Raw genomic sequence first — 23,182 nt, 5'->3', positions numbered from 1 at the left:
TTTTTTTTTTTTTAATCCCTATTTCTGAAAAAATGTTTGAAAACCTCCAGTGTTTTCTAAGTCTATAAAAGAAAATCTCAAAAAATTATTGCCTGAAATTTAACAAACCTGGACAAATTAAGAAGATAAACTTAGTGTTATTTTTTTTTTTTTCTTCATGTTTTGGTCTGCCATATTTGAGAATTATTGTCATAGTGTGGTATTTGAAATTTGAGAACGTCATGCTTTGTTCCCTGCAAGTACCAATAACAGTGCAGATGGGGACTTTGAACGTGAGTGTGTCTAATGTGCGGGCCCCTACTGCTTTCTTCCCCTTTGATAAGAGTTCTGTAGGTCAGTTAAGGTTTCACAAAGGACTTGCTTTGATGCTAATTGTTTCAGGAGCGTATGAGGGGTGCTTGTCCCCTGCAAACCCAGTTATGGGGGAGCTGAAGCTGATGATTACATTTGCCATCAAAGAACATGGATGCTCTTTCATGCAATATGAAACTTAAAAATTGTGGCACTGCAGATTAGATGCAACTGGTTGGTAGCCCTTGGGATTTAGTTGGAGATTTTAAATGCTATAGAAGGCCGTGGGCTACTTTTTGAGCTTGACAAATAGATTACAGAGAATTGGATGATAAATGTGAGCAGAATGAAAAATTATTCCTGACAGATCAGCTCAGGGTACGTATATATATATTTTAAATGAGTTTTGCACAATAATAAAGGTGTATTTTAAATTAATTCTGACTTAGAAAAATCAATACTTTATTCAAGTTTTAATAGGGAGTGATGCGACTTAAGTTTATGTGTTTCTCATATGATTCCTTTAACTAGCAATGTGCTGTTTCTCTTTATGAGAGAAATTCAGCATTTGAGGACTTCTCCAGGTGTGTCAGTCACTATGATAATGCTTCTCATGTCAGTCTGGTTTCCCATTTTGGACATCTTGATTTACAGGAGTGGATGCCATGCAGACACGTGTTTGTATTCCTTAGAACCTAATACCAATGGCCCTTAATCCCTGCCTCAGTCCTGGGGGGAAATTGGGACATCCTCTTCATGTCTCATCTCCATGGGAATGGTCCAGATGTGCCCCAAAAGAATTCATGACTGGCCAGAGTTCTCAACAGTTATAGCGTTCTTTGAGTCTGTGATACCAAACACACAGCTTCATTGGTCAGTGGAATGGAATGTTGGGTGGGAAAGCTCCAGTGAGGAGGGGCCTGGTTGTGTGGGGGTGGGCAGGTGTCCTTCATTGAGGAGGAAGGTATCTGCAAGCCCTGTCAAACCTTGTCATCTTTGCTAAAGTGCAGTGGTTAAATGAGAGCATGGTAGCATCTGTTCTTAGGCCTGTGAAGTCATCCCTATGAGAAAGAGGGTAAAAGAGAGGACAGGGCTGAGGCTGAGGAGGAAGAACGTGGAGGAGGAGGGAGGAATAGGGAGTTCCAGAGAAGCAGTTCAGTTTTGTAGATTTACAGTACCTGGCGTTATTTTTTGTCATGTTACTTCCTACTTCCTTTTCCTTCTTGCAGTGATATTTGTCACATATTCGTTTGCAAACCACAAAGTGAATTAAAAATCAGATAGGGAGGCCTGAAAAATTTGTAAATCTATTTGGTCTTTTTGGCAATTAATGCAGAGTATTGAAATTACTACTGTTAATAGCATATTTGTCATCTTTACTCTTTGTCTCTACAGATAAAAATAATGTAAACACTTTTGTCATTAATATCTTCATTAAGATTCTTAAATGAACATTAAGAACCCGCTCTTTCACTCATATGTACTTGCTTGCATTTTTACTACTCAGAATATGACAAAGTTAGCGAATTAAGATGGAAATTGTTTGGAAAAGCCTTAGTAGGTGATGCAGCACCCATCAGCTTTCCTCACTCTGTGTCAGTTCTGTGATCAGGATGGCAGTTTCTATGATCTGGAGGCAGAGGTAGGTTTCAGGCTGATCTCCCAGGAGGGAGCAGACCCTGGGCGCTGGCTTTACATCTGTCAGCTTACCTAGGGAATCCTTCAACTCACAGGTGAGCTGGTTTTTTAATGTGCAAAGTGAGACGGCTCAAGATGAGGACCTTCCACCTCAAGACATGGGTCCTCAGCCAGCCAGTTAGTGAACCATGATTTGCTAAGAGTCCATGAAGTACAGAGGACTGTGCTGGGCTAGAAAGTAGATTCACAAAGAGTAGAATGGCCCTTGACTCCAACTAGAGGGTCAAGATAGGCTCTTGAAAAAGTTAGATACTGTTTGGAGGCGGTGCATGTTTAGGAGCCAGGCGTGGTTCAATGAAAACATCTGTTACAACCAGGCTCTACAGTAGTAGCACTTCAAGGTTGGCCCTAGCATGGGAGTGGGGCAGGCAAATGCAGCTGCCTTTAAGGAGGGCACTAAACACCGAGGCTTTCCTGTGAACACATTGTATTTGTTGGCAGTGTGAGCTCTCCTGTCTTACTTTACTTACATTGGAAGGAGTCTGGATGCTCCTCTGACCGTGCGGCAGTTTTAATTGGAGGGCACATGGTGAGCCTACCAGTACTGGGGAGCTAAGGGATACCAACACTGGAGGAGCACTAGGAAATTGATGGTGAGTATGGAACAGCAAAGAGACTTTGGTGGAAACATCTAGTTCTGCTACATGAAGAATACATGCATGTCTACCGAGGGCCAGGTGGGAGACTGTGGAATAGCAGTCAGTGCCAAACCTAAGGGCCCTTATGGGAATCTCACACAAGGAAAAGGAGCTTCCTTAGGCAGCAGCAGAAAAGGGATAGAATTTGAGCTACGCATGGGGACCTAGAGAGACAGGAGAAAAAGGAAGCACTGGTCCATAGGGATATGGAACGGAGGCATGAGCAGTCTCTGCCTTTTAGTGTTTCATCTTCCACGTGGACCCCACATCACTTTTCCCAAGGATGCAGGAAACTGTATTTGCAGGTGCCCAGGGAGAGAGTGGTTGGCGATCTCCATGTCCAAGTATAATTTTCCAGTATTGGAAATAAGATTCTCATAAAGATATACAATGAACATGTCAAAATTTTATTTCATCTGTCAGTTAGGAAACTAGTGAAATGGTAAATTGATCCAAACAGTATTTGAGGAACTAGTATTTATAGGCTTAAGGAAGAATGTTAGCTTCAGATTGCTAGGTTATACATAAAACTGAGTAATACCTTAAAGCAGGGGTGCCTGGGCCATGGACTGGTACTGGTCAGTAGCCTGTTAGGAACCAGGCTGCACAGCAGGAGGTGAGTGGTGGGTGGGCGAGCATTACCACCTGAGCTCCACCCGCTGTCAGATCAGCGGTGGCGTGAGAATCTCAGGAGGGTGAACCCTATTGTGAAATGTGCATGCGAGGAATCTAGGTCGCACACTCCTTATGAGAATCTAATGTCGGATGATCTGAGGTGGAACAGTTTCATCCTGAAACTATCTCCTTACTGTCCCCCACCATCTGTGGAAAAATCGTCTGCCACAAAACCAGTCTCTGGTGCCAAAAAGGTTGGGAACTGCTGTCTCACAGAGCAGCAAAGTCATAATCTTTGAGGTAATCCTTTTCACCACTAAAAAACCTGTAAGTTAACATGTAACTTCACAGTGTGCGGACTCCAATCAGACAGCAGATGGCAAAATTAAACACAAGTACACTCTTCTAGAGAGTTAAATAATCCTTGGGAGGCTTGTAAAGCAATGCTATCATATTACATTGAGAGGATATGGCACCCCTTCATCTCCCACCCCCTCCCCATCCTGCCCAACTATCTAATTTCCAAGTTTTAGATAGTTTGTATTAATATTAATAAGATGCTTTGGGGTTAAACCTGAGATTGAACCCCAGTTTCTTTACTTACCGGCTGTGTAATGTTGGGCAAGTAATTAAACTACAACTGGATTAACTTGCTGTATGTTGGGAGGAACACATGAGATAGCTTTTGTAAGGTTGGAAGGTGCCTGGCACATGGTAGGTACTCAGTAAATCTTAGTTCTTCTCTTCACCTTTCCTCTTTTTAAAATTAAGACACTTCCACCTTTTGTCTGGCCTTTGTAGACCACATATGCTTTATTTAGAGAACTCTCTGCATGTGATTACTGTTTCAACAAAATGGAGAGTTTTGATATTCTTAAAAAATTTTTTTTTTAATAAAAAAGTTGTTAGATACAGGGTCTTGCTATATTGTCCAGGCTGAACTCAAGCCATCCTTTTACCTCAGCCTCCCGAGTAGCTGGGACTACAAGTGTGCACCACCTGGCTCGATATTCTTTCTTTCTTTTCTTTTTTTTATGGAGGGGTGGGAATACTTCTTGTTTAGATGAAAATATTAGTCTTGTCTTCTTTATACGGAGGGTTGGCTTCCCAAGTGATCCTTTGTGGTGCTCACTCAGTGAGTATTTTAGTGTCCGTGTTGAGGTTTGTGAGGAGGAGGAGAAGGCACAGAAGCCCTCCAGGAGTGGGCTGTCCATGTACCCTATTATTGTTAAAGGTAAGTGCAGAGGGAGTCACCAGAGCTGCCAGAGGGACTGTGAGCTGGGCTTATCATAGTGAGATCTGGGTTCCTGGAGAATACGTTTTCCTCCCTTCTCTGTAACTGCTCACATGATAACCTGTGTGCTGGCCCTTGATTTTACCTCCCTTATGGAGTATGATATTAATGTTGATTAATAGGTCAGATCCCAAATTCAAAGTCATTTCTGCCACTGTTTACAACTTTTTTTTTCCCCCTTGAGACGGAGTCTTGCTCTGTTGCCCATACTGGAGTGCAGTGGTGCAGTCTTGACTCACTGCAACCTCTGCCTCCTGAGTTCAAGTGATTCTTGTGCCTCAGCCTCTCCGAGTAGCTGGAATTACAGGCACGCACCACCATGCCTGGCTAATTTTTGTATTTTTAGTAGGAATGGGGTTTCACCATGTTGGCCAGGCTGGTCTCAAACTCCTGACCTCAGGTGATCCACTGGCCTTGGCCTCCCAAAATGTTGGGATTACAGGCGTGAGCCACCAGGCCCAGTCAGTTCTTCTTTTTAGTATTGATACTTCTGTTTTTTCTGCCTCACCGCAGAATCCAGTATGGTCTAAACCTTGTTCAGTATTAATGGCCACACAAGGGAAAAGATCCCTAGCCCCCTTTCCTCATTTCTGTGCGTAACTCTAAATGAGGTGTGATATGGTAAGTCCCTTGGCAGTCCAGATTCCATGCATTCATTCATTAGGCAACAAGTATTTATTGAGCAAAGCCTGGTGCGAAGCCCTAGTGTTTTTTCTGTGTATGTAAGAGCCTGCTCTGATGGAGACAGAGGGTAATCAAGTGAACAAGGAAGATCAGTAGAGATTATGATAAGTGCTATGAATGAAACAAATGAGATGAAGAGGAACTGTAAGTAAGCTGCTATTCCTAGTAATTTTAATTAGAGTGATCAGAGATGTTCTTCTTGAGGAGGTGGCTTTCTAAGCTGAAAATCAAAGGATGAGAATGAGTCAGCTATGGGAATAATTGAGCAAAGGACATTATAAAAAAGGGGACAGCGCAGAGAGCTGTGGGATGTTTGGCTTGTCCAAAGAACTGAAAGAAAGACCTGTGGCTAGAGTCGAGTGAGTAAGGGGATGTGGTCAGAGGCTGGCGGGGCTGTTTTAGGGCTCTGTAGATAGGGAGAATGAGTTTGGGATTTTTCTAAGTGCAATGGAAAGCTCTCGAAGAGGTCTAGAAAACTGGAATGGTGTCTGCTTATTCAAAAACATGAAGTAAAAGAATGATACGGTTGTCATGTGAAGAATTGAATGGAGGGTGTCAAGCACAGGAGCAGGGAGACCAGTGAGGCGGCCCCTCTGTAGGTCTCCTGGCTTGGGCTATGGGGAGAGTGGTAGGGATGTCAGAGAAGGATCTTGGAAGATTGGGCTGGGTTGTCGTGGGCCCCAGATACCTGGACGAGCAGCTTAGGTTTGGTTTTTGCAGCTGTGAGGGAGCTGTTGTGTATGTGTGAGTTTTTGAGTGAGTGCATGTGTGTTTGTGTATGTGGCTGTGAGATTGTGTGTGAGTCACTGTGTCTGAGTGCGGACTGCGTGTGTGGACTTCTGAGTGCATATGAGTGTGTGCGTTTCTCATTCTGTTGCACTGTGATCAGGCCAGTGGCATGAAGCAAAGGGCTATCCTGTGTGGCACAGAGTAAACTGGGGGAAAGGCTGGTGGCAGGGAGACGAGCTGAGAGGGTGGTGCAATGAGATGTGAAATGAAGGCCCAGAGGATGCTCACTTAGCTAGCCACGGAGAAAGAAAAGACTATATGGAGCAAGTCCTGTTACTTATTTTACTCTACAATTGGGATGATTGAGATTTAGGAGTGAAAGGCAACTTCATAAAAGATGTCATAGTCTCTTTAAATTAGACCAGTTTGATCTCTTGCTGAGTATTTTAACAGCCTTATTTTAAAAAAATAAATAAATCTCACTGAAATTCATGTGCTTGATTTCTGTGCACAGAGTTTCGTGAGCGTTAAGTTGATTGATTTTACTACCTGCTATATCTTCCTGCCAGGACCACTCTCCCCAATGCATGTATTCGTTTTCTCTTTTAGAATTCTTGAGAAACTAATTTAGAATTCTTGAGAAACTCATTGTATTTTTTATTTCCCCAGGACATTTTGAAGATGCCTTGGAAACCATCTCAATGTAAGTAATAACATAATAAAAGTATGTAGTCAAGAAAATTGATGGTTGTCTTACATAAAAGTAAATATTTCATTCTCATTTTTTTGGAGAGTACTGTAGTGGCTATTTTCAGAAAAGTCACTTTTCTGTAATTAAAGAAGTTGTGATTATATTTAAGAAAGGACCTATCTAATAATTCTCTCAGATACATTTCTGAGTATTATTTCGTGTAACAAAATAAAATATTTCTCAAAAAATTATTTGTTTATAACTAACTCTTTTAATAGTTGTTCATATTTATTTATATCATTAGTCTCATTTTGTAGATTTTTGTGTTTGGTTTGCACTTAATTTTATTAAAAGCAGTCACTGTAAGCCTATATAGTTTTTGTAATAATTCTAAATGACTAAATTATATTAGATCAAGTGGAATATTACAACTTACTTACCTGCTTCTCCATTGTTAGACATTTAGGTTGTCACTGGCTTAAAAATGTAAAACTAAGTTTTACGTGTGTATAGCTTTGTCATATTTTGAATTGCTTCTAAAGGTTAACATTACAAATGTAGAATTACTGAATTAAAAGGGATGAATATGTTTAGTGTTCTTTGTATATCTCTAATTGCCTTTCTGTATTAATTAACTTCAGCTGCTATAACAAAACACAATAGCCTGAGTGACTTAACCAACAATAATTTATTTTCTCACAATTTTGGAGGCTAGAGAGGTCTGAGTTAAGGGTGCTAGCATGGTTGGGGTTCTGGTGGGGGCTCTCTTCTTGGCTTGCAGACTGCCTCCTTCTTGTTGTGTTCTTACACGGCCAAGAGAGTGAGAGCAAAAGCTCTCTGATGTCCTTTCTTATAAGGGTGTTAATCCTATCCTGAGGACCCCACTCTCCTGACCTCATTTAAATCTGATTGTCTCCCAAAGGCCCCATATTTAAATTCCATCATGTTGAGGGTTTGGGCTTTAACATGTACATGTACAGGTGGGGGTAGAGGGGCATAGTTTGTTTTACAGTACTTCCACGAGAGTATTATCAATTTACTTGGCTACCAATACTGTATAAGTAAAGTGGTTTAAATTGTCACATTATCATCACTGGGTATTATTTGAAAAACAGTTTTGCAACTTAAATGATACCTACTTTAGTATTTTAAAAAATTATTTAACAAATACACTGCATCTTTTGTATGACTTCTAGTTTTCTTTTGTCTCTTAGCTTTTTTTTAGAATGTTTCTCTTAACGTACTTGGCCGGGCGCGGTGGCTCAAGCCTGTATCCCAGCACTTTGGGGAGGCCGAGACGGGCGGATCACGAGGTCAGGAGATCCAGACCCATCCTGGCAACACGGTGAAACTCCGCTCTCTACTAAAAAAAATACAAAAAAACTAGCCTAGCGATGTGGCGGTGCGGCCTGTAGTCCCAGTTACTCGGAGGCTGAGGCAGGAGAATGGCGTAAACCCGGGAGGCGGAGCTTGAAGTGAGCCGATGATCGCACCACTGTACTCCAGCCTGCCGGCGACAGGCGAGACTCCGTCTCAAAAAAAAAAAAAAATACTTATGGATTAAATTATATATACCCTATCTTTTTGTCATTTTGCTATAATATTGCTCCAATATTTTCATATTCTTGCTATAGATATTTTCTTTATTTTAGAACGATACATTTTTATTTTGTCCAGAAAGTTTAATGTTGTATGTTTTTTTTTTTTTTTTTTTTTTTTTGAGAAGGAGTGTTGCTCTGTCACCCAGGCTGGAGTTGCAGTTGGCACTATCTCGGCTCACTGCAAGCTCTGTCTCTCGGGTTCACGCCATTCTCCTGCCTCAGCCTCCCGAGTAGCTGGGACTACAGGCAGCCACCACCACACCCGGCTAATTTTTTTGTATTTTTAGTAGAGACTGGGTTTCACCGTGTCAGCCAGGATGGTCTCGATCTCCTGACCTCGTGATCCGCCTGCCTTGGCCTCACTTAAGTGTTGGGATTTCAGGCGTGAGCCACCAACGCCTGGCTTATAGTTTTTTTTTTTTTTATAACTTAATTGTGATTGGAATTAACCTATTAATTAGGAGCAGTTTCAGATTTACAGAATTATTGAGGAGGTAGTACAGAGTGTTCCTGTGTGACCAGCCCTGGTTTTCTCTATTATTAATTTCTTAAGTTAGCATGGTACATTTGTCACAATTAATGATCAATATGGATATATTATTGTTAACTGAAGTTCATATGTTATCCAGATACAGTTTTTACCTAGTGTCCTTTTTCTGTCTCAGGATCCCACCCGTGATACCATTTTACATTTAGTTGTCATGTTCCCTTAGGCTCCTCTTGGCTGTGACAGTCTCTCAAACTCTCGTTGTTTTTGGTGACCTTGATAGTTTTGAGGAGTACTGTCAGTTATTTTGTAGAATGTCCCTCAGTTGAGATTGGTCTGTTTTTTTTCCCCTCATGATTTGACTGTAGTCATGTGTTTTTGGGAGGAAGACCCCAGATGGAAAGGGCCATTCTTGTCACATCATAGCAAAGGTCCACAATATCAATGTGACTTAGCACTACCGATGTTGAACTTGGTCACATGGCACGGGTAGTGTTTGTCAGGTTTTTCCACTGTAAAGTTACCCTTTTTCCCCTCCTCCCTTTTGTGCAGTCCTCTTTGGAAGATAATCTGTTTATATGATTTTTAAGAAATCACTTCTATGGTGGGCAAGTGATCGCCATTCAGAAATCTTACAATTATTCAACCCTGCTCCTCCCTGGGTGTTGGCAGGAACTGAACTTGGGCTGTAGTAGGTGATTGCAGTCCAGGGGATGGAAAAGGATCAGGCAGTGGGGCTGCTGATTGGAGTTTACCAGAGGAGACACTGCTTTTTCCAGTGGGAGCTAGCATGCCACACACACCAGAGAGGGCTGCAGGCCTCACAGAGGAGGACGGGTCTCACTGACCAATGGGACCACTGTGACCCGTGAGCAGTGCACATTGACGCTTGTGCTTCTCTGAGCTCCCACTGGCTTCAGTAGGCTGTTAGTGACATTACCTTTGGGACGTCAGGAAGGCATTGCAAGTAGTTTTTAACATCTATTAGTTTTTTAAAAAATCAAACCATAGACATAAAAGCCCTGAATTCAACCCAGCTGAAGTTAATTTAGATTCCTATCTCACACCAGCCCTAAAATTGCTAGTCCACTACTACTATTCCAACACTATTTGTCAGGTCCATGAGGGAAAGAATTGATATTTGATATCTCCTTTATCAAATAAGTTCATTAAAATAATAACACACTATTTTAGGGCTTTCCATTCAGTTCCCTTGATCTAGATGCCTGTGTTTGCACAAAAACAACTATTTTGTTCAACCGCATTAGATGGTTTAATATTAGCATTGTCTGGTTCTCAGAACATCATCCAAAATGACTCCTGCGATGGAGATGCTTTTGATTTTTGACTATCAGAAACCGCTTTGTGTATTTTTTGTTTTTGCTTTAAAATAAGTTTTATTGTGTATATGAGGTATACAACATGATGTTATAAGATACATATACATATATAGTGCAATTTTACTATAGAAGAACAAATGAAGATATCTATCATCTCACATAGTTACCTTTTTTGTTTTTGTTTTTTTGAGACAGAGTCTCGCTCTGTCACCCAGGCTGGAGTGTAATGATGTGATCTCAGCTCACTGCAACCTCTGCCTCCTGGGTTCAAGCAATTCTCCTGCCTCAACCTTCCAAGTAGCTGGGATTACAGGCGCCTGCCACTACGTCCAGCTAATTTTTGTATTTTTAAGTAGAGACAAAGTTTCACCATGTTGGTCAGGCTGGTCTCGAACTCCTGACCTCAGGCGATCCACCTGCTTTGGCCTCCCCCAAAGTGCTGGGATTACAGGCGTCAGCCACTGCGCCTGGCCTAGTTACCCATTTTTTTTCCTCCTGTGGCAAGGAGGAAAAATTTAATTTAGCAAAAATCCTGAATACAGTGTACTATTTATTATTAACTATAGTCCTCATGTTGTACATTAGTGTGGGTTCTCCAGAAACATAGAACCAATAGGAGACATAAAATGTCTATATATGAAGAGATTTGCTGTAAGGAATTGACTCGTGTGATTATGGAGGCTGAGAAGTCCCTAGTTCTGCAGTTGGCAAGCTGGAGACACCGGAGAAATGATGGACTTCCAGTCCAAGTTAGAGGCCTCTGATTATAAATATATGTTAATTGTAAAAAATTTCTTCAGTTGTTTTTACGTGAACTTTTTGTTTGTCCTCATTTCAGGGTTTGTCAATATTTCTCACATTTCCTCTTAAATTGCTAATACTGTAACATTCCCTTTGTGAATTCTGCAAAACTGAGTAGAGTTCTTTTTCCTTACACTTACTGAAGCATACATTTTGATCTTACATTTCTAGTGCAGAGAGGAAATGCTTCAATCTCTCTGTATCAAGATGCAGTGCTCTTGCCAACCTGATGATTAATTTCTTCTAGTGAATATTTTCTCTTGAATGCCTAGTGAAAGGATTCACACTAACAGATGAAGGAGGCCTTAAGTTGTTTCCACAGAGGAAGTCGTTTCTTATTTTCTTTTCTGCCTAATGAATTTACCACTCTCAACATAGATTTTTCCTACCTCTGGACCTTTGTGGTAATGATTGTGTTATTTCAACTATTTTGAGAAATTGCTAGTTTTGTAAACTGGTAGATCATACAAAAATCTCCACCATTTAGAACTGGAGGAAAAATTAGAGATGTAAAAAAATGTTAGTGGAACATTGACTATGTTCTTTTTAAAAATTAAAATAGGACAAGTGTGGTGACTCATGCCTGTAATTCCAGCAGGCTGAGGTGGGTGGATCACCTGATGTGGGCGGATCACCTGAGGTCAGGAGTTCAAGACCAGCCTGGCCAACTTAGCAAAAACCCATTTTACTGAAAATACAAAAATTAGCAGGGCTTTTTGGTGCATGCCTGTAATCCCAGCTACTTGGGAGGCTGAGGCAGGAGAATCACTTGAACCCGGGAGGCGGAGGTTGCAGTGAGCTGAGATTGTGCCACTGCCCTCCAACCTGGGCGGCAGAGCAAGACTCTATCTCAAAAAAATAATAATAAAATAAAAAAAAATTAAAATTGTGAACTTTATGACCTGTTTGGCATAAGGAGGTGACCTCTTAAGGAGCAATTGTAAATTATACCCATCGCGTGAGATATAGAAATTTGTCACAAATAAAATGCAGTTCTATATTAGCTATAATCTCTTGCTTCCTGATTTAACATTTCCATGCTGGTTTGCACTTCTAGTGCTCTGATGATGGAGTATCCTTTTTTCTCAGTGTTAGTACCCAGTTGCCATCTCTGACAATGTAGTGGTGGATGTGATAAATCTCTTGATAAATTAACTGTGACATGGCATGTGAAGAATAAATATAGTGTTTTGGGAATTCCCTAAGAAAGCTATCTTTTGATTGGGAGATGGGGGTGCTGGCATTTGCTTTGGGTTTTGTGGGGTGGGTGGCCTTTCAGTTGGTGGAGCCAGTGCAGAGGGTCAGAGGTGGCGACATGCTGGGTGAACAGCTCTGAGGACAGTGGCCAGAGCACAGAGCAGTGAGTTTGAAACACCAGTGGGGCCCTGGACCCAAATGAAGTTGGATCATGGAGGATTCCTGGTCTTGTCTAGTGGGGAGAATGGACTAACCATTTACAGTCATCGTGATTTGGTGTTTTGTTTTTGTTTTTGTTTTGTTTTTTTGACAGGATCTCACTCTGTCTCCCAGGCTAGAGTGCAGTAGTACGTTCTCAACTCACTGCAGCCCCAAACTCCTGGGTTCAAGCACTCCTCCCACTTCAGCCTCCCAAGTGGCTAGGACTACAGGCAGGTGCCATCACGCCTGGCTAATTTTATTTTTTGTGGAGACACAGTTACCCTATGTTGCCCAGGCTGGTCTTGAACTCCTGGACTCAAGTGATCCTCCCACCTTTGCCTCCCAGAGTGTTGGGATTACAGGCATGAGCCACTGTACCTGGCTGGTGGTATTTTTGATTAACCTCTTTCTCATAAAAACCACTGTGGGCAGTGGGACAGAAATCTAACTAGAAGGCCTGGTTGGGCACTGATTAATTTTTTCTTTTCATGGTAGGTTAGAGAAGTCAGGGGAGACAGATCAAACTTATGTTCAAAGACTGTTAGAGCAGATGCAGGTTTAATATATTATCAGCAGTGGGCTTTCATATTCCAGAGCATCTTATGAGAATTTTGAATTTATCCTTACACAGAAATCCATATGTGTTCAATAGAGTCCTGAGGTGGTATGAATACAGTGGGGATGAATGTGTCTGTTTGCAAGAACTGCTTTGAATTTGTACTTATCTGTAGAAGGTGAAATTGGCAGATATTTTTAGCCAGGTAATTAGAAGCTTACAATGGAAATAAAAATATTTTGATTCCTTCTTGGCCTTTTGTCAAAGATCCACTGTAGTATAAAATACTTTGTATCATAACATTTCTCACAAACTTTTCCTTCTCCACACCTTCTCTTTTGAACCATAAGTTGTAGATTAGAGTGAGGTAAAGCCTTTAGGGCCATTTTCTTTTCCTCATTAGGTTAGATCAATTGGTGATACAATAGTTCTGTCTGTTTTAATTAAGGGTGGATATTGGTGAATGATAGTTGGAAAACATCTGATATTTTTCTTCAGAGTGATTAAGTTATAAATAGTGACTACAGGCAGAGTTAGATTTGTTTTCATTTTTCTTTGCTGTTTTTTTTGGCTCCAATTTTCCCCTGCAGGTAATATAAATGTTACTCAAGTCTGGAAAGGGAGTTTTGTCCTCTCTTAATTTGATTTTCTTAACCAAGTCGATAGTTATTTTATTGGATCTAAGATGCCATTGATATTGTTATCTTATATATTCCTAAGGAAGGAAAAAAATACAATGAGGAATTTTAAGGAGACCTTGCATAAAGGAAAGGAAAAATAAAATCATCATGCAGGAAGGCACAGCAAGGAAATATGTATATTTCAACCTTGTTATTAGATAGGGAGGGGAAAAAAACCCTCTAATGAGATTCTCCACCCAGATAATTTTTTTAAACAGCTCTATTGCAATATTAATTTATATCTCATATATATTCCTATTTTAAGTATATAATTTAATGCATTTTAATGTATTTACAGAATTATAGAACCATCACGACAGTCTAACTTCAAAACATTTTTATCATCTGAAAAAGAAAGCTGTGCCTATTTATAGTCATTCTCTATTCCCACCCTTAGGTGGGGCATTAACTAATCTAATTTCTGTCACCCTTAGCTGGGGCAACCACTAATTTAATTTTTGTATATATTTTATATAAATAGAATAATCTAATATGTATTATTTTGTGTCTACACATGTCATAGAATGTGTTAGTACAGATAGATGCTCCTTGACTCATGATGGGATTACATCCTGATAACTTCATCATAATAAAAAATATAGTAAGTGAAAATGCATTGGATGCCCTGACAAACCCATCATAATGTTGAAAAATTGTAAGTTGAACCATACTAAGTTGGGGACCGTCTGCACTTCATTGCTTTTTATGGCTGAATAATTTTCATTGTTATGAATATATCATATTTTATCCGTTCATCAGTTGATGGGCATTTGAGTCATTTCCAGTTTTTGGCTATTGTGAATAATGCTGCTGTAAACAGTTGTGTACAGTCTTTGTATGAACATGTTTTAAATTATCTGTCATACAGACACAGAAGTGGAATTGGTGAGTTGTAAGGTGAACCTATGTTTGACTTTTTAACGCTCTTTAGAATTTGAATTGTAAGCTGGTTTGGAGTCTGAGTACATATAAATGGTGTCACCCCCCAACAACTTCAAGCAGGTTATTTAACTTTAAGTGGATCAGGTTAGTGGTGTCCTCAGGTAATTGACAGAAGCAAATGCAGATCCTGTCCCTAAGAACATAACTGATTTAGGACAGTCAAAGTTGCTGTCAATTTTAAGATGTATCTTGGGGTTAGGGATATTCCATGATGAAAATTTGTGTGTCATAGAGTCAATGATATAGTAAATGGAAATAAAAGTTCTTTAAAAAGCTCAAGATAAACAGCATTCCTGGTGTTTTTTCCTTGTTTTTGTTACCACTTGGCTTGCTTCTGTTTGTATTTTCTTTTGTCCTATTAGATCTACTCTAATGGTCTGTTATTGTATTTAGACCTGCCACTGTGAAGTTCTTCATATAAGTTCATAGGGGGAATGAGAATGTGTGTTGTACATGTTTTAAGATATAGATCCTATAAATGCTTCTTTTCACTACAAGGAGTGACAAGATTTCATAACTTGAAGGAAAGCCTCTGAAGGAAAGCTCCTTAGCAACACTTTGGTCCAATTATCTCATCTTACCAAGGAGGTCCCAGCAGAGATGGAAGACTGAGTCGTGGTCAGGGTGTTGTTGGTGCAAAGTGAATGACCAGTGAACCCCTATGAGCAGGACTTTTGTGATTGTGGTTGCCTTGCTGCAGGCTCAGTATCCTCTCTGACCCTCTCACCCTGGTAGCAATGCTTAGCTTGTGTCTGAAAGCCAGGACTTTGCTCTTACACTGAGTTCCTTGCCTCCTCCATAAGTAACCTTCTTGATATGGCTGCTGCTCCCTGCTGCTGTCTTTGGCTGTTTTGATAGTTGTAATGGGAAAGAGGTCCAATCATTGCTTCTTTGATCACTCACTAGGATGTTTCACAAACACATTAATTTTTATGTCCCAAACTGAACTCTTGGTATCCACCTCCTTTGTTTATCTGAAAACTTTGCATTTTCTGTAAATGTCTCCACCCACCATCCACCCATTTGTTCAAGTCAGAAACTTGGGAGAGACATCTTTGATTCCTTTCTTTTCTTTTAATTTCCACATTACCAAGTCTGATGATTTCTACCTCCAAAATATATTTCCCATCTGTTCACTTTCCTCTCTCTCCACTCTGTTACATTAGCTTAAGTGACTATACGATTTTGCTTGGACTACTTTAAGAGCTGGCTAGTGGTTAATGTGTGTTCCTGCTTCTTTTGTTCTCTCCCTCCAGTTTTCCAACTGCACCCCACTTATTCTTCATACAGCAGCCCAAGTTATCTTACTTTACTTTTTCTGAGATGGAGTTTCGCTCTTGTTGCCCAGGCTGGAGTACGGTGGTACGATCTGGGCTCACCGCAAACTCCACCTCCGGTTCAAGTGATTCTCCTGCCTCAGCCTTCCTGAGTAGCTGGGATTACAGGCACCCGCCACCACGCCCGGCTAATTTTGTATTTTTAGTAGAGACGGGGTTTCTCCATTTTAGTTAGGCTGGTCTGGAACTCCTGATCTCAGATGATCTGCCTGCCTTGGCCTCCTAAAGTGCTGGGATTATAGGCATGAGCCACCATGCTCAGCCTAAAATTATTTTTAAAAATAAGATAATTTGGGCTGGGTGCAGTGACTCATGCCTGTAATCCCAGCACTTTGGGAGGTCACAGCGGGTGGACTGCTTGAGCCCAGGAGTTTGAGACCAGCCTGACCAACATGGCAAAACCCCTTTTCTACAAAAAATGCAAAAAATTAGCCAGGTGTGGTGACACATGTCTGTAGTTTCAGCTACTTCAGAGGCTGAGGTGAGAGGATCATCTGAGCCACAGAAATCGAGGCTGTGTTGAGCTGTGATCGCGTCACTGCACTCCAGCCTGGGCGATAGAGGATGACTCTGTCTCAAAAAAAAAAAAAAAAAAAAAAAGGAATTTTAATATGACCAATTTTGATCATCTACAGAAAGTAAAGAGGATAGTAAACCGAACCTTATATACTAATCACTTAGCTTCTATAGTTGTCAACTCAAGGCCAATCTTATTTCATCCATATCCTACCCCCAGATTATTTAGAATCAAACCCTAGACATGATAATTTATTTCTACCTCTAAATATATTAAAATATATTTCCTGAAAACAAAGACAGTCTCTTTCATAATTACCATTCAGATACCAAGATCAGGAAATTAACATTGATATAGAGCTATAGTTTATATGCTTTATATGACATCATTTTATCTGTATTTTAGCTTGCAAAGGTCGCTTTTTAAAAATATCACAAGACTGTTATCACACCTAAAATGTAATAATATCCATCCAGTAACTTATTAGTGCTCAAATTTTTCCAACTGTCTCATTTATTTTTTAACAGTATGTTTGTGTGAATCAGGACAAGAGTGATCCTTTCAGAAATTAAATGGGATGATGTCACTTCCTTGCTTAAAAATCCATCCATGAGTTTTCATGGCCAAAGTTGAAGGCCCGATCTACCTTTGTTCATAAGACTTGAGGTGGTTGGGCTCCCACATACTGCTTCTGCCTCATCGAGGGCAACTCTTGCCCTCATGCATGACCCTCCAGGCACAAGCCTTATCCAATGTTTTGTTGTGCTGCTCCAGATTGGAGCGTGTTTGCCCTAACTCTTTTCAGGGCTTTTTGCTGGCCATGCTCCACTCTCAGCTGGTGTGTCCTCCCACTTTCTCAGTGACTCCACCAACGTAGTTACTCTTCCCTCATTTCTCTGTCTTGGCGTCTTGTTTGTATTTGTCACTCCATTTCTCATTTTGCAGTTAATTGTTATTTGTTTTTTGATCATCTGTTTTTTTGAGGTTTAATTTCTGTAATGATGGGTCTGCTCTACTTTGCTTGTCATGGTGTACTTGGCACCTATGCACCATGCTTGTCACATAGTAGGTGCTCAGTATATATATGTTGGAAAAATGAATGTGTGAAATTAATATACTGTCTTAGTCCATTTGGGCTGCTGTAACAAAATCCATTAGACTGGGTAATTTATAAACAATGGAAATTTAGTTCCTCACAGTTTTGTAGGCTGCAAGGTCCAAGAGTAAAGTGGCAGCAGATTGAGTGTCTGGTGAGGGCCCGTTCCTCCTAGATGGTGCCTTCTTTTTGTTCTCATGTGGCAGAAGGAAGCCAAAAATAGTGGAGGGAGGGGAAAGAAAAAAAAAAAGGAAGAAGCAAAAAGGGACAAGAGACTCCCTCAAGCTTTTTTGTTAGGGCGCTAATCCCATTTACAAGGGTGGAACCCTCATGACCTATCACCTCCCAAAGGCTCCGCTTCTTAATACCATCGCCGTGGGTGTTAGGTTTCAACATACGAATTTTGGAGGGACACAAACATTAAACCATAGCATGTACTATTAAGAAAATATAGATGGATCCTCAGAGTAGACTGCTAGGATTTGCAGTACATTAAAGAAAAAATATCTAGCCATCATTGAGTTCTTAATGAGTATAGGGCACAATGATAATTGCTGTGATTATTCAAATAGTTAGTTAAGGGATCTTTTGGAATACACATTTTAAAAAGATGATTGTGGCTGATTGTGTTCGTAAACTGAAATGCATACATAATTAAATAAAGTCCAAATGTTTGGGCATAGTAAACACTATCCATAATTGTTGGTGTCTCCATTGCCGTTTTTATCTGGTGGGCTGACTCACTTTTCACTTGAAGTTTGTATAAATGAGCTGTCAGAATCTTAAAGGATACAGTGAGCTCATTGCCTTTTGTTAACTTTTTACCCTCTTTTACCTGACATCCTTTTTTTTTTCTGACGCCTTCATCCATTCCCTTTTCATCTACCTCATGATAAAAATAGGAACCTAAGATGACTAATAAAACACCCACAAGCAGATACTTGCGAACTTTGTCTTTTGAAATGTGCCAAACTTCTTCATTGCTTGTGTTCTGAAAATTCATCATTCTCTCTGGTCCCCTTTCTTTTTCCTTCTTCCCTCTTTCCCCCTTTTGTCTCTGGTTGTAGAACATTATTCTATGACCAGAGAATAGAATTCCTCAAAGGCATAGTGATATTTGGTTTAGGTACATTTTTGAGTAATGTATAGTTCAGTACCATGCATACTATATGTCTAATAAATAGTCTGAAGACTTAATAGCCACCAACAAATGGGAAGAACCCTGAAGTTGCCTAAAACTGAAGAGATACTTGGGGATTTACATATAACTTTTATTACTGTATAAAGTAATTTCTATGTTATTTATTTTATTTTTATTGTCTAGAATGAAAATATTCATACCAGCAAGGGTCTTTTAAAATTACCTTGTAAGCAGAATGTTATAGTTAGAATGAAAAATGTTAAAACTCCATATACCTCTGATGAATTAACATTTTCAAAGGTGTGGGCATAGTTTTTGGTCTCCCCTGCAGGCAATACAGCTATAAGCTTTTGATTTTTATTTATTTTAGTAGTTAGGAAAGTTTTCTGCAAGAGTAACTTGACTTTTATGCAGGAAAATAAAAAAAGTCTGTGTGTGTGTGTGTGTGTGTGTGTGTGTGTGTGTGTGTGAAGTTCTGTGTGTCAGATCTCCCATTGACTTAAGGGATTCTTTGCCATTTAAAAATTTCAGCCTATTTTGAAAGAAATTATACCCGTAATGTGTAGCTTGCTTTGATTCAAATAATTTTATGTAATCACTGTAAGCAAATTAAGCCTGTGATTGGCTATGTAAAATGTGTATTTTAAATGATACATTCTCTTTGTCTCAGTACAGTAGATGGGTCCTATATTTTCAGCAGAACTTAGTTATGTAACTTATATAAGGATACCTTTTCAGAGAGTCCCATATAAGTAAAAATTATTTGGTAATATGTATTTAACCTACAAAATAATTTATTTGAAAGCATTTTGTAAAACTGCAAAGTGTAAAGCAAACGTAACATAGTATATATACATATAATATATTGAAGAGCACTGCTGTTTTTGTAAAAGCATTATTTCTTTCAAGATGCAAGATATTTTGATATAGCTATTTTAGTCTCACAAGGGCTCCCTTAAACTATAAAATACTTTTAAAGAGTTAAAAAAAGAATATGTTTTAAAAAAATCTAACAGATATCTAAGAAATAAAAGTGAGTGTTATCCCTGCTCATTTCCCAGTTCTGAGACCTGCCCCATCAAAACAGGGAAAAGGAAGGAAAGGATGCCTGCATTGCATGGTTCTTTTTTTTTTTTTTTAAATGCTTGTTTTATTTATTTATGGACACTCCAGGTTTAAAAGCCTTTATTGAACACATCCTTTACATCAAGCATTAAGGGGCTAGACTTAACAAAGGGGCTAGACTTGACAAAGGGGGTGTGGGTATGGAATGGGAGTGTCCAAGAAGTCTCGAGTCCACATTTTTCCTCCAGTCAAGTCTCAGTGTTGACAGTGAGCCAGGGGCCAGGGGCCAGGGGCCAGGGGCAAAGGGGAGAGGGACACATGTGCAGGGATGTGTTGCTTTGTACGGTTCTTAGTAATAAAGGACAATAGTTGGAGATGTTATTGTTTAAATATTAAGAGCAAATTAAGGCAAATCTATCTTTTTTGGGTAGAGAAGTGTGTTTCAAACATGGCACCAACAGGAAAAAAGAGTGATAGTTTTGATTGTTATGACAAAATGCTTATAAACCCATTTCAAAGATAATTAACTGAGATTTTGAACATATATGAAAGAAGGTTACACTGCAAACAGATCCAGAAAGAGAACACTTTGATGAAAATATTGGCAAAGGGACATAAGCAGACGATTTAAAAAAAAAAAAAAAAACAGGTCAGTCAGGCCGTTGTATTAATTTCCTGTGGCTGCTATAACAGATTAAAACTTGGTGTTTTCACATAATAACAGGTTTATTCTCTTACAGTTCTGGAGGTCAGATGTCTGAAATGGGTTTCACTAGGTCAAAACCAAGGTGTCCCTTGGCCATGCTCCCTTGAGAGGCTCTAGAGGAGAATCCATTTCCTTGCCTTTTCTAGCATCTAGAGCTACATTCCTTGCATTCATTGGCTCATGGCCACATCCTGCATCTTCAAAGCCAGCAGCATAGCATCTTCAAATCACTCTCCTTCCGTGGTCCCACCACCTTCTGTTTTTCGATGTCTCTCTACCTCCCTCTTGTAAGGAGATTTGTGATTGCCTTTAGAGCACACTCAAATAACCCACAGTAATGACTCTGTTCAGGATCGCTAATATCTATAAAGTCTCTTTTGTCATATAAGGTACCATTCATAGATTCTAGGTATTAAGGCCTGGATAACCTTGGGTGCCATTATTCAGACTACCGCACCTATCAAATAGCATGTGGGGTAGAACAATGCATATATGTTTATCTGTGTATGTATGCATGAAACCTGTGCAAGGACATATATATGGTATGTTTGGGATTGATTATTTCAGTGTGTTGGGATTACAGGGTATTTATAATTTTCAAAAAATTCCTTTTATATAATTTTTTTGTATTGTCAGAATTTTTATGGAATATATTTTATTAGTGATCAGAAAAAGCTAAGTAACTCTTGGACAGATGATTTTTTAATAGACAATTCTGTAAGAACAGTTTTAGATTTACAGAAAAGTAGAAAATATACTGGAGTTCCCACAGACCCTATACCTAGTTTCCCCTATGATTAGTATCTTACATTAGTATGGTACATTTGTTACAGTTTATGAACCATTTTGGATGCACATCACTAACTAAAGTCCATACTTTGTTCAGATTTCCTTAGTTTTTACCTAATATCCTTTTTTTTGAGATGGAATTTCACTCTTGTTGCCCAGGCTGGAGTGCAATGGCGTCCTCTCGGCTTGTTGCAACCTCCGCCTCCCAGGTTCAAGCCATTCTCCTGCCTCAGCCTCCTGAGTAGCTGGGATTATAGGCATGAGCCACCACGGCTGGCTAATTTTGTATTTTTAGTAGAGATGGGGTTTCTCCATGTTGGTCAGGCTGGTCTTGAAGTCCCGACCTCAGGTAATCTGCCTGCCCCAGCCTCCCAAAGTGCTGGGATTACAGGTGTGAGCCATCGTGCCCGTCTTGTGTGTGTGATAGAGAGAAAGAGATGGAGTTTCGCTCTTATTACCCAGGCTGGAGTGCGATGGTACGATCTCGGCTCACTACAACCTCTGCCTCCTGGGTTCAAGTGGCTGCCTCACCCTCCCAAATAGCTGGGATTACAGGTGCCTGCCACCACGCCTGGCTAATTTTTTGTACTTTTAGTAGAGACGGGGTTTCACCATGTTGGCCAGGCTGGTCTCAGGTGATCCATCCGCCTTGGCCTCCCAAAGTGCTGGGATTACAGGCATGAGCCACGTCGCCTGGCCTGTATCCTTGTTTTTCTGTTACAGGATCTGTCTCATCCAGGAGACCACTGGATGTTTAGTTGTCATGTCTCCTAAGGCTCCTCTTGGCTGTGACAGTTGTCAGACTTTCCTTGTTTTTGATAACCTTGACAGATTTGAAGAGTACTACTGATTAGGTATTTTGTAGGAATTTTGTACATTTTGGAATTCGTCTGATATTTTTCTCATGGTTAGACTGGGGTTATGTATGGGTTTGGAGGAGGAAGCCCAGAGAGGTAAAGTGTCATTTTCATCATATCTTATCAAGAATACATACTATCAACATGATTTATCACTGTTATTGCCCTTGATTGCCTGGCTGGGGTATTGTTTGTAAGGTTTTTTCCACTGCGAAGTCACGGCTTACCCCTCACCTCTATCCCCTTTCCATGTTGCAGTCTTAGGAGGTCACTATGTGCAACCCACGATAAAAGAGTCTGGGGAGTTACGCTCTTTAAGGCAGAGTTTATCCACAAATGATTTGGACTTTTTTCCCCTCTTAGATTGTACCAAAAGGGTCATGTAAAAAAATCCTCATCAAAGTGTCATAAGAGATACTGACAATATCTCAGAGGATAAGAGTCCAGTATTCTCAAAAGAATCTTGTAAGGCTTCATGAGATTCTGAGCATGTTTCATTTTAGGTTGGAGATTACTAAGAAACCTGCAGTAACTGACCATTTAAGGGATATCTAACGTCATGTGGGTGGCCCACCTTTTGTAATTTCTAAAAGGATATGTTGTAATTGATTAAATACTTAAGATCTGTACACATTAGATCAATTATTCTCTTACATGTTACATATTATTCACAAAAATGTAGTTGGAAGCTGGACTTAAATTTGAAAGGAAAAAAGAAAAATTAGATGACAGATATTTATACTGATGGAAAAATGAAGGTGTGAAATGCACTTTACTAATAATTTTGCAGTTGAGCTTGCAGTTCTCTTTTCCTTCCTTGAAAAAGCCTGACCTTCACAACACCAGGTCTTTTCTTGTTTCTAAAGAATCTGTAGTTTTGTAGTACAGCGCACATGATATTTGCTGTCATTTGGTGAATATCTGGCTCCCCAACTGGACCGAGAGCTCCAGGGGAGCAGGGACCATGTGTGCTCCGCTCACTGCTATATTCCCTGTGCCTGGCACATAGTAGGCATACAGATATAAATGGACTGTCATTGCATATGCTCTTTTGAACTTTTAGAAATATGGGTTGTTAACTATAGGGTACATTTTTGGGTAAATAATCATAACATAATTCTGTGTGAAAAGGGTAATTTAAAATAGTAGTATCAAAGATACATTTAGCTGTCTTGTCCCCTCCACATGAGGTGTATATATATATATATATATATATATATATATATATA

At 39.9% G+C, this 23,182-nt stretch overlaps 1 protein-coding gene across 1 annotated transcript in view; it reads left to right on the top strand.

Moving 5' to 3' along the window:
* The first annotated feature begins 6,622 nt into the window (after positions 1–6,622).
* The window catches only part of TTC39B (tetratricopeptide repeat domain 39B), a 98,261-nt gene continuing 81,701 nt past the window's right edge, over positions 6,623–23,182 (top strand). Inside the window, exon 1 of the mRNA XM_017885948.1 lies at positions 6,623–6,652. The gene's annotated coding sequence lies outside the window, so the exon portion shown is untranslated. The remainder of the gene's footprint in view (positions 6,653–23,182) is intronic.

The sequence above is a fragment of the Rhinopithecus bieti genome, unplaced genomic scaffold (genome assembly GCF_001698545.2).
Source record: "Rhinopithecus bieti isolate Rb0 unplaced genomic scaffold, ASM169854v2 scaffold_15737, whole genome shotgun sequence".
Taxonomy (NCBI): domain Eukaryota; kingdom Metazoa; phylum Chordata; class Mammalia; order Primates; family Cercopithecidae; genus Rhinopithecus; species Rhinopithecus bieti.
The sequence above is the reverse complement of the archived record's forward strand: the minus strand, read 5'-3'. Positions and strand labels throughout refer to the sequence as shown.